This window comes from Pinus tabuliformis, chromosome 6, assembly GCF_031772625.1.
Source record: "Pinus tabuliformis cultivar Carrire ecotype Pingquan chromosome 6, CPIR1, whole genome shotgun sequence".
NCBI classification, from domain to species: domain Eukaryota; kingdom Viridiplantae; phylum Streptophyta; class Pinopsida; order Pinales; family Pinaceae; genus Pinus; species Pinus tabuliformis.
Window position 1 is genome coordinate 483,268,241 of NC_142292.1, and position 13,700 is coordinate 483,281,940.

Below are 13,700 nucleotides of genomic sequence, written 5' to 3' on the forward strand. Positions count from 1 at the left end.
TGAAGTTTTTTTATTAATCCCTTGGGATTTTAATAACAATCCCTTAGGTTTATAATATCAGTCATGGTCAACCATGGTCAATCATGGTCAACCATGTTTATTTTAGTGTTTACAATATTTATCTTAGGGTTTATATACTTTCGGTTTATAATATTAGTCCCTATAGTCCAACGTCACATTATGACAACCATGGTCAACCTTGTTCCAACGTTGAATTCTGACACAGATTGTCTCAATATGAAAATCAACCATCGTGAACCATCGTCAATCATGGTCAACCATGGTCCATATTCATAGGATTTATTGATATAAGGGTTCATATTCCTAGGGTTTAATATTATTCCTTTAAGTTTATAATCAATTATGGTAAACTGAGGTAAACCATAATCAACCATGGTTAATCATGGTTAATCATGGTCAACCATGGCCAACCATTGTCTACCATGTTTTATAAATTCAATCTTGGTCAACCATGTTCTAGTGTCACATTGTGACAAATATTGTCTCAATATGAGAATCAAACATGGTCAACCATGGCCCAATGTTGCATTATCATAAAGATTCTGTCGATTTGAAAATCAATCATGGTCAAGCATGGTCAAGCAAGGTCCAACATCACATTGTGACAAGGATTGTCTCAATATGAAAATCAACCATGGTCAACCATGTTTTCTTTCGTGTTTAAATATTTATCTTAGGTTTTTGTTGTGGTAAAAACACAACCCCCCCAATAGTTACTTAATTTTTTAATTTTTCTCTATATAATACTACCTAAGCACCCACGAGGATTTGAACCAGTGACCTATTGCAAGAAGTGCCTTAACAGTACACCCATTCACTGTCAATCCAAAGCCCCATGGGCTCCCAATAGTTACTTAATTATCATTATGGGGACCCTTTAATTGAATGGTTGTTCGTATTACTATTTGATTTTGAGAGTTTGGATTGCTTCAATGTGTTCGATATTTTTTTATCTTCCTATCATAACTCATTTGATCTCATTTGGACAGTTGGTTTTTAAATGGCACCTAATTGTCGATTGCATATTTTTCAGTGCCTTTTCCTAATGATATGTATATAATGTATTTTACCTTTTTGTTTTATAGGTTTTATTTCTTTATTTTTACTTTTATTTGTAAAATATTTATTTAATTCATTACATATCCCCTGAGACCAAGACCAAGTCTTACATTACAAAGTGGCTTTTATATTATGAATTGGATTAATGATAAAAGAGGAGAAATACCTATTGAAAATAATGCATATATCAAATCTAATATTGGACCTTTGTTATCAAAGCTTTGATATTGGAGGAATTCATTTCAAATCCTCGATATTCAAAATCCAAACCATAAAGTGGCCGTTTTCAATAATCAAATGAATACGTTAAGTGGCCATATAACTTCTGGAAATATATAATAAAGCGATTGTAAGATGACCCACATTCCATATCATTGTTTCCTCTCTCGCATATCAGAGATAGTGCATATTGGAGATTTCCTTTCGAGACACATTTAAAAACCTCCGATAACACCTTTCTCCGATACTTCGATATGGTGTTTCCCACTGATATGTCAATACAACATATCCCTCCGATCTCCTATCTCTAATACAACACTCTGTTCGATCTCTGATAGAGATACAACCTCCCGCTCCAATCTCCAATAATCTCTCCATCGTCGATATTCCAATTCACTACCCTTCGACTTCTGATAGCTTCTAGGATATGATATATGGACCCGATATGTGTATTAATGATGGTCTAATCAAACATCACATCTGATCCTTACATCAGAACATTTTATATGGTAACAATCATAAAATCTTTGATTTCTTGAATCTTCCAATATACACCTCCACTTGCCACTTGTTAGCTTTACAGACCCGATGTAGTTATTTAAATGAACTAATTAAAATCCTAGTTCCACACACATATTGTAACTTTTGTTAATTATCACACTATGTAAATCTATGATAAAGTTAAACTTCTAATTATCAATATATTTCTGGATCTAATGGGCGTATAAACCACATCTTAATATTTATATTGCATCTGTTAAATATCAGAATTTCTATGATGTAGCTATAGTTAAAACCTCCGATGTCCATCTCCCAATATCGGTTAATGCTTGCCACTTGTCACTTCTAGGGGTCTCTATCATATTAATTTATAAAATCGCTTGATTTTTCTATTGGTTTTGGGCATAATTAGAGTTTGTTTACAAAGTTTTTTTACGTTATTGCTAATTTTGTTTTCTCTTATAACAAAGATTTCTGATTAAGGCCAGTTTTGAAATAGATCTAGTCTATCACCAATGAAATTTCTCCATATGGTAAAGGGATATTATAATAGAATAAATCTCTGGAATTGTTTGTTCCTCACATGTAATTTGACCTATCAGTTTGAAACAAGCGGGAGATAAGCGAGATCATCCTTATCTACGCAAACCAAGCTAAGCAATCTATTCCACTATGCTCATCTACATTTTGGTCAAAATTCCAATTAAAGCCATCTATGCTATAATTAACTCTACTGTTGAGAGATTTGGGGAAATTGTTATTATTTCTAAATCATGTATAACTTCTCATCATTGGGATGAGTTAAAGGGGATTGGAATCATGGAAAAATACCTTCTCTACTCTACAATTAGGGATTCTAAAAAAATTACTATAATTGGGATTTAGGGTTATAGAGCAGCGGAGAGTTTAATCTCAGATATGAGGAATAGAGAGATTTATCTTTTACATATATGAACTATGTATGATGAGTAGAGTTTGCACTATTGCAACAACTATTTCATTAGCAGAGTTTATGAGTTGTAGAGGACTGTTGGAGATTAGAGCAAGGTAATTGGACTTAATATATTGGTATTCAAGATAATATTATTTTAATACTAGTTTCATTTTATAATAGCAGAGATTTGTGATTTTTAGTCATATTTGTGCACTATTGTCTATATGAGTGATTTTTTGCAATTATATGTTGTTTATCTCTACCCTTATGTACTGAACTTTGATTTCTAAGTAACTACTTACTCAGAGATTAGCCATTTAATTCTGTCTTAAAAAACAATAATATTATTGTTTAATTAGTCGAGTTTTTGGATTACTAATCATGATCATTTTTGTGAACTACTTCCTAAGTGTTTTTGATTAATAATTCTGGTTAAAAGATCTTTACACATGATATGTTTGGTAATCATAATATCAACTAACTAAATTACTTTTTTAACTTGATATTTACGATAATCTAGACATATTTAAATCTCCATTCAATTAGTTATCTTGCTCTCGGTTGGGTTAGATCTACATCTTCCTAATCGAGACAGGCTTAGGACTTATTTTCTTTTGCTTACATTCTAGGACTTATTAGCATTTAGATTTAATTCTACATTACGAGAAGTCCTTTTATCAAAGAGGAAAAATTTAGTTATGGATTTCCTGAGCCCCAAATCAGCTTAAGGATTGTTTTCTTGCCTCATCAATAAGAGGCCTGATTTGATGTCTCTTCTTTATTGCTAGGTGAAAGTCATATTTAAGCCAGTGGAGATAGAGAGAAGGTAACTGGAGCTAGTTTAACCAGTCGGAACCACCATTTCAATGGAAAAGGAGTTGCTATAAGTTCCCCATTGGGTGGTCCCCTTATAATGTTGTAGAAAGAGATTTCCGAGCCTTCAATATTTTTGGCGCTAGAAGGAGGGTGTGACGACTTTTTTTCCTTTGGATTTTTTGTATTTTAAAGTTTTATTTAATCACAACGCCTCCTATTAAACTTCCCATTTTGAGTCATATCTCTGGACGTGAATTTGCCAATACTCCACCATAAATAGTAAGACACTTGTGAAAGGTAAATTTTAATGGTAAGAGGAATACTTCTGTATTTAATCATGCTTTACAATTCATTCAAAAAGGTTCAAATTTTACTTTTCATGATATTGATGAAGGTATTCTATGCAAGATCTTTACTCTTACATTCTCAGGAAAAGAAAGATATTGGTGTCAATCTCTTCTAGTTGTCTCTATTCACATTTGGGATCAATTTATCACAATGTTCCTTTATAAATTTGATGATTATGATTATGAACATGTATGTGATGAATTCGAAGATTTACGAAGATTTGAAAATGAATCTAAGATTTTATTATTAGATTTCAATTAATTTGCTTGAGATTCAAAGCTCAAGATAAACCTTTAGAAATTGAAATGATCGATTGGTTTGAATATATTTGTTTTGTTCCTCCCATTTCAAATCCATATGTAACAATTGCAAGGTTTGATGACTCTCCTTCAGCTTCTGGTAATATTATCAAAAAATCTAATATAGAGGTGCATATTAATCATGATGAAGTGGCCTCAACCATGTATGATAAATTCCTAAATTTAGTGCACACTTCTTACAATGTTAATGATAATCATGTTGATGAACCATTATAAAAAAGCTTGCAAGAATTTTATAAACAAGTACAAGAAGAAATAAATAATGAACTTCAAGGACCATATGCCATGAAATCTGAAAATCACTATAAGTTAAATTCAGAAAAACATATTATAAATCAACAAGTACAAGAAAAAATTGAAGTTTCCAATAATATGTGATCTGTTGTACAAATTTCTGAATTTGATCATGTTAATCAAAAAACAAATTCATGGCAACCAAACAATATTTTGTATGAAAGCAAAACTAGCCAAGTAAATGATCTGGAATTTGAAAATTGCAATGAAGGAAATGCACAAGAATTCACAAATAGAGATATTTTTAAATTCATTGCTTCTGATTCTCATTTTCACCTCTATCCTTATATTTTTTATGATAGCAATTTATCTCCTCTATACTTTAATGCTGTTTCAGAAAACTGAGAGGCTGATATAAATGAATTCCCAATTAGTATTCATCAAGATAAAGAATCATTCATTGATCATTCTTTTGGAATTAATGAACATGTTCTCCATATTCCTTCTTGTTTTGATACATCGGATGGGAGTGAAGATAATTTTAATGAATGGCTTGAAGTCACTTACAATAATTACTCTCACATTGAGGGTGTTGATTTATCTTCTTATACATTATATCCTCATGATCAAAGTCAATTCATATGTAAAAATTAAGAGAAAATCAACTCAAAAATTATTTCAACTAGTTCTCATTTTGAAACAATTAATCATACTCATGATTTCAGCATTCAAGAACCATTCCAATCTATGATTTTTATGATCATCAAATTCTCACTTCTATTCATATTCCCGACCCTTTCTCTAATTCATAAATTAGTATTGGCGATCATTCAAATTCCATTATTCTATCCAATTCTTGTGAAGAGGAAATCACTTCAAATCAATCCCAATTGTGTTGTAACGTTAGTTGTAACAATAGTGTAAATTATGGTTTCATTTCATTTTTGTTCCTTCACTTATTTTTTTGATTTCAAATTTGTTTTCTATTTTAATTTTTCACTTTTTTGATATCTTATGTTGGTATATTGAGTAGTTCAATATTGAACACCTAATTGATGCATTACCTAAAGGGGAAAATGAAGTTTCAAATCAAAATCATGAACATCAATATCTATTACTCTTCCAATTTAAATTGATGTTGATTTCTTATCACTTGCTTCTTTCATCTCAAACGTATTGCCAACAAGAGAGTGTATCTTCACAATATGACCAACAATCTAATTCAATTAATGATCTTCCATTGAAACTAGCAAACTTCCATCCATACTCCATTGACCCATTTGAAAGACATTTGGAACGTTTTCCTTCACAGAATATTATTAATAGTTTAACATATGCACATAAGACTGGAAAATTTTTGTAGGCCATTGTATCTAAAAGTCCATTTCCAAAAAATGGACTTATCTTCTCTTTTGAACCTCTCCCAATCATCAATGGAAATCCATCTGGATTTCTATGATCCAATTGATACTCAGCTGGAAAGGGCATTTCAAGAGAAGGTGATTATAAATAAGTTTCTTCTTGTAAATATATTAATAATTAGTTTACATACTATATTCATTTTTTTTATTCATTTAACTATATTATTGTTACTAACGTTTGACCTGTACATACATGGAAGAGTTAGAATGTGAGAATGGTTACATTGGAAGTATAACTATACCTAGTCATGTGTCCTTCTATTCAGTTAGAAATAAGGGATAGATTAATTTAGATTATATTGTTTTTCTATTTGCATTTATTTCACTAGTACAAAATGACTAATTAGTTACTAAAAAATGACTAAATTTTACATATAAACGACCATTTTCAGTCGGTGACTAGTAGTAATTAATTTACAGTATCTTATAATGCGACCAACTTTTTGTCATTTGTAACTTAGTCATTAATTGGTTGTAATTTTATCATCTAGTAGTATATTTAGTCATTAATTTGGTCATTAATTTAGTCATTAATTGTCACAATTAATGACCAAATATATAACAAAATATATTACTGTATGATCATCTGACAAAACCAATTAATAACCAAAAAAAATGACCAAAACGTTGGTTGTGTTACAAGACATTGTAAATTAACAAATAATAGTCATATATATGCAAATTTTAGTCATCGTTTGAAACCAATTAATGACCAAAGAAATATGACTAATTTTTCGTCATGTTATAAGATACTGTAAATTAGCTACTAATAATCATATATATGAAAAAATTTGTCGTCATTTGTAATCACAAATTATAATTTGCAGTATTCATTTATCTTTTTTGGTAGTTTCATATTCATTATATAAATGACTAATTTAGTAGTTTATATTCATTTCATTTACTTTCATTAATAGTTATTATAAACGACTAATTTAGTCATATATTCATTTTATTTGTGTTCATCATTAATCAATATGAACTAGTAATTTTGTAGTTTTAAATTGATTTTATATGTTCATTATTAGTCAAAATAAATTAACTAGTACGATTTTGTGACTAAATTAAAAAAGTTTCATACAATGCACATGTTCATCTAATGTGAAAACACAAAGTTACATATGTTTATTACAATATTAAATAATATCAAATACAACTATAAATAATTTCAACCATGTAAATTATATTATATGAAATTTCACGTATTACAATACAAGTTTTCAACTTAATATTGGTTGGACTACAAATCACACATGAAATCGTGTTTCATCACTTCAAAACATTATCATTATTTTCCAAGGCATTGTATCTAAATTCACCAACTCTAAAGAGTTGACCATCAATCTGTATGTGTGTGTCTCATGCGAGATATTGGATTGAAGGGCATAACTAGACTAGTTATCTTCTCTCTCTTTCTACATTTTTCACTCTAGTGTTATTGTTCTCTTTCTTCAATTGCTGCTTCTTACCATCAATATTGACTTTATATTCTGAAAATGAAAGAAGATACAATGCAGAGTATAATACATCAAAGATGATGATCATTAGAATATAAACTAAAGTAGACTAAAAAGGATTTATATGACATATACCTCAACATCAGTAATGTCAATGCCATTTTTTTCCCTAGAATAGTAAGAAACTCAAACAAGTTTTCTTTTGTTGGGCAATAGTTTTTAATTGGGTGATAGTGGCCACTATGTAGCTAGATGACCTATATAAACAAAGAAAAAAAAACTTACCATAGAAAATAACACCTTAGTAACTTAGTGTTCAACCTTAAAGAAAATATTAGGCACAATCATACCAATTAAGTTACATGTTAAGAATATCAGATAGTAGATAAAAAAAAAAATCAGTGTAAAAAATATCCTTATTGCTTGTCCTAAAAGAGTCATGTTCCTTAAATTTGGAGATGATTTTGCCCACGTTAAAAGTCATTCTCTATTATGACCTATGTTTTTAGGATCATGAGATTGATACAACATCATATTGGATTGTGGAGAAAAAATTATTCAACTTTCCAAGATGAGTACCTCACTTGGTTGAATGAAGGCGCTAGTTGTGAGCAGTGTCAAAACCTTAGGGATGAAGAACACTAAGGCCCAAGAAAATATATCACCACGGTCCACTAAAAGAAAAAATTTCAATCCCACAATGGCCTTTGGTAGTACATTTCGTTGGATGGATATCACACTCTCAAAGATTATTGTCTAATACAATGAGACGTGTACATATATTGTCATAGTGCCACTCACAGCTAGACCCTATAGTTGTTTCCTATAATATTAATCATATTATACTATTTAATTATAAAATTATGACTATAAGATAATTATTAGTTTGAATAATTAGTCTCAAATTGCGTTTTGAGTATTTATGTATACATGAACATATTCGAAAAAATGTACTTTTTGAGACTAGTTAATTTTGAGTGAATCTAATTACACAAGAAATTATGGTGCCTTGGTGTTTCTATAGTGGTTATCCACTCATTGTACCAATTTCTCCCATGTCCTCTACTTCTTTTGGTGAAGTCCTCTTTGATGATTTTCAATGCCAATGCAATGGACATTTATCCTAGATGCTTTTTTGAGCCAAAGGGAAGCTCCACAAGTAACAACCAATAAGTAGACTTAAATGTATTTTTGGGGGCCAAAATGTAGTAATTATATGACAAGCCAAGAAACACTGCATGTTAAACATCATCCCTTTAATATTGATTAATAATTTATTTGCATGATCATGTAATACTAGAGTGTCAAGTAGGGACATTTAAAGTTAGTCATCCATCAATATCACCTTTGAGAGTGCTTAATAGTTAATACTTCCTATTACACACATAGTAGATCACCAACTTCAAGGATAACAATATAAATGTGAAATAAATTAAATTAAGAGGAATGATAGGAAGTCAAATGCTAATCTTGAGTCAAGAAAATACCAACCCCTTCACATTAGCAAGGTATTGTTAGGAACTAAAATAGAAAAATCCTTCCTTTGCATCATTTTCAACTTTTCTTTAATTTCCTTAATTGAGAACACAAATTTAAGAAAAAATTGCATTGAAAAAGGACTAAAAATTATAACAAATGTTGAAGTGATTGTCATATCAATTAAACAAAAAGCTAATTGTTCAATATTATTTTAACTTGCAGAAGAGATCGAATAATATGAATCTTTCTCATCCCTTGGTCCTAATCAAATTGTAATATGTGGGTTCCAATCAAGTAATCACTTTCCCTCCAAGATAGTTAAGAGATCACTTTGGAGAAGGGCTTCTAGAAGCACTGGGATAGTAGAAAGGGAATTAACTAGGAGGAAAATGAAGCACTTTAGTGGGTGCTCCAAAATATTTGAAGGAAACTGAAAATGATTTTATACTCCCTCCATGTATTTTAAAACAGAAACCCTTCAGTTGCATCTCATTTATTTTCCACCTTTCTGTAATCTATAATTCTTTGAGAAAGAATAGAGCATTCATAAATATTCTCATGAAAGAGGACTCTTCATAATCCTAATAATTTGGGCTCTAACAAATCAACAATTTCATGTAGTGAAGAAATCTTACATGGCATATTCTAGTGATTGAAATGACAACTTTATTTTTAATCTCGTTATAACAAAAACAAATTCAACCATAACTAGTTGGGATCTAACAAATCAAGAATTTCATGTAGTAGAGAAAACTTACATGGTAGATCCCAATCCTTTGCAATGAAAAATTATTCTTGATCTTATTACAAAATGGATAAATTCAAGAGTACATACATATTTCCTTATCTGAGACAAAATTTGAACACATTTTGAGATGTTATAGAAAATATAATGATATGATTTACCTGTAGAACATGAGAAAGCTAAATGATACCATTTACCTGTAGGGCACGAGAAAGCTATCTACATCAACCACCCGACATTGGAAAATATTGTTATAAAGACATCATATCATGGTGTTAGAATCATGTAGATAGATAGTGTTATAGAGAGATCTTGAAACACCTATTCAACACTACCTTCAAGCTTCAAACTCATCAATTGATTTACTTCGGTAGAAAATTCTAGTGAGATATCATTAAATAAAATCTAGGAAAATCCATTTATGATAGATGTCGCTGCCTTCTCTGGATCTATCCCCCTCTGGAAATAGAATAACTAATATTCCCCAATTTTTGAGGTACTTGCTTCATGTTCAACACAGGATGTTGGGTTATTCACTTGAAAAAATTGAAAATATTAGATGCATAATGGAAACAAGCATGCAATTCAAGATTTCTCCTAAAGTCTCTTTCCTAAATTATAAAGCACTCAAAATGTTGCAAATAGGAGATGTCTTAAACAATATCGAATATTTAATTCCATAATCACACTAAACTTGAAAAACCTTTAAAATGTTGAAAAGTGTGAAAAAAATGAATTTGGAATATTATATTTACGTCAGGATAGATATAGCTACCTGAAATGTAACTTCAATATAACATTCGAAATAGCATTTTTCAATCATTTAAGAGACTAACCTTTTTTTATCTTGGGTTAATAACTAAATACTCCACCAAAAATAACAATAGTTTTGAACTAGTTCTATTCACCAACTAAGGTGAAATTTTAAAGTAGTGTGAAAATGCTTACTCATTCCCCTACCATATTTCTGATATTTTATTTGTGTGAAGATATAAGCTACTTGTAAGCTAACTTCTACATATTTGAAAATTTTAAATGTAAAAAAGTACCCACACTGAAGTTATATGGTTAACATATGCACAATAACATACAATATGCATCAACTGTAAGTAATATGAAGTTTATATGTTATATTAAGACAAATGTTTTCTCATCTAAGCTATGTGTAATGTAACTTCTACATATTTTACAATTTGAAATGTAAAAAATTACCTATACATATTTGACAATTTAAAAGGTAAAAAATTACCCACACTACAGTTATACAATTAACATATGCACAATAAGATACAATATTCATCAATTGTAAGTAATATTAAGTTTACATGTTATATTAAGACAAACTTTTTCTCATCTAAGCTACGTGTAATGTAACTTCTACATATTTGACAATTTATAAATGTAAAGAATTAATGAGACTAAAGTTATATGATTAACATATGCACAATAAGATACAATATGCATTAGCTGTAAGTAATATGAAGTTTACATGTTAGATTAAGACAAATATTTTATCATCTTAACTTCTACATATTTGACAATTTTAAATGTAAAAAATTTCCCAGACTGAAGTTATGCAATTAACATATGCACAATACGATACAATAGCATCAGTTGTAAGTAGTATGAAGTTTACATGTTATATTAGGACAATTTCCTTCTCATCTAAACTACATGTAAACTAACTTCTACGTATTTGACAATTTTAAATGTAAAACAAATTACCCAGACTGAAGTTATACAATTAACATATGTATAGGAACCTGAAAGCTTAACCAAAGCACTTACCAGAACTTGACATATTTTCACTTGTTTAATCCACTGCCATTCAGATCGATTTGAGTGGCCATTGTTTTTGGTTGACTCGACCAATGTTTATAAAGGCATAGAGTTAACTGTAGATATGCAATTGCAAAAGTGTGATCTATCAAAATGGGAATATAAATGAGAATATAACAAGAAAATCACAGAACGGTGATGGATTTGGAGTTTTCAGCGAGAGATCCAATGTAGGGAGGAAACCCCCAAGAAAGGACTTAAGGAAGTCTGATCCAGACTACCTTTATCTCACCCTTGCAGATCTATCTCCATATATCCACATAGTTTGGACTTTAGTGGCCTTTCACCAATTACACCATTACTAGAGAGTTGTTCGTAGCTCCCAAAATTTGTGAACATTTGAACCTTGCCAAGATACTTCCTAACTAGATCAAGATAGTCGTAACTTGTGAACATTTTATTTGAACCCAATGCTAAACTTGAAATGAAAAAGAAAATAAATATTTATTCTGGCATTTCCACGTAGATATCTACAAGGCAAAGCAAAATGCAATGCTAAAATGTGATGTTGTAACTTGTGAACATTTTATTTAAACCCGGGGTTAAACTTGAAATGAAAAAGAAAAGAAATATGTATATTGGAAAAAATAAAAGAAATATTTATAATAGAAAAATAAAAGATATAAATTGCAATTGGTTTGAATGATTTATCTTAAATAAGAAATATTTATTTTTGTGTTTGAGGCTAAATTAAAAAGAAGAAGTTAAAAGTGATATTGGGGATGAGTGTAAGCATTTAAATATTGGCTCAATTAATAATAAAAAGTTAAATTAATAAAAATAATAAATTTAATTTATTATAATTTGGTTTTGTTATTAACTTGTGAATAGGCTTTGTTACAATACCATGGGCCAATACCATGGATTATTAATACCACAAGCCCAAAAACCATAACTTATTTCACAACTATAACAATATGATAAGATTCTTAATCATGTATATTCACCCCGGTCCCCCACATTACTGTAGATATTATTAACTTGTAAAAATTAGGCTTTGTTACAATACCATAGGTCAATACCATGGATTATCAATATCACATGCCCAAAAAACATAAATTATTTAACAATCAAAATATTTTATAACAATATGATAAGATTCTTAACCATGGATATTCACCTCCACGTTTTCATTGATGTTATGAACTTGTGAATAATATTTGTTACAATGCCATAGCTTATCAATGCCACATGCCCAAAACTCATAACTTTTTTACAATCAAAATATTTTATAACAATATGACAAGATTGTTAACCATGGATATTTACCCTCACTTTACCATGGATATTAACTTGTAAATAGACTTTGTTACAATGCCATGGACCAATATTATGACTTATGAATACCACATGCCAAAAAACCATAACTTATTTAATAGTAAAAACTATTTTATTTTAATCTAATTTTATAACACTTTTTTAATTGAATCTAAAAGGGAAAATGATCTGAATTTGAAACTACTTGAAATTTGTTTGCAAGGTATTCAATTACGAATTAAACATGTTTAAAAGATTTCCATGTCTTGCAGAAAGAAAACACATGAAAGTTTCAGCTGTTCATGACTCATTTAAGCATAGCAGAGTTAATTCCTTTTATTGTTTAACACATAAAAATGAATTTGTTCTGCAAAATAAATCAACCACAAATGCAAAAGAAGTTGATAAAGCAGTTCACCCCCTCCAGGGCTACGTCTGCTGGGTCCAAAGCTCCCAACCGGGCTTGTCCTTGTTTTTATTAAATGCTCAAATTGGAAATACAGCTGAATAGAAGAATCTATAGGAGAAATAGATGGTAGAAATGGATTCAGAACATTTGAATCCTTCAGGATTGACTGTTGGATCACCTCCAATGGGTACCTGCAACCCTGTACAATCTTCCCAATACTGGGCCCTGGTGGCTCATAGAACTTCCACGGCTTAAAACCATCTGCAAATGACCTTTGATGGCTATAAGACCTACACCCATGGCTTCAGAAGGTCAAAATTACCCAAAATCAAAAAAAAATTCGTCCAAAACCGACTTTCCTAGCCAAAGTTATGGCCATTTACTCCCAACTGCCATCTTGGCCTAAAAAAACTCCAGTTAACTTTAGTTACGACGAGTTAAGCCCACCAAATATGGAGCGGCCACCAAATTTGGCGCCACCTCCAACTAATCTACCAACTGTAACTGCAGTTTAATAAATGCGCATGCGACCACAAATTTCGGGTGGCGGTTAACATCGGATTTCGCGCCGGAGGTTAAAGTTAGCCCTCGGTTCTCGGCTCCAGGTCATATGGTATGGGGGGCTGGCCCCCTTTGGTTTC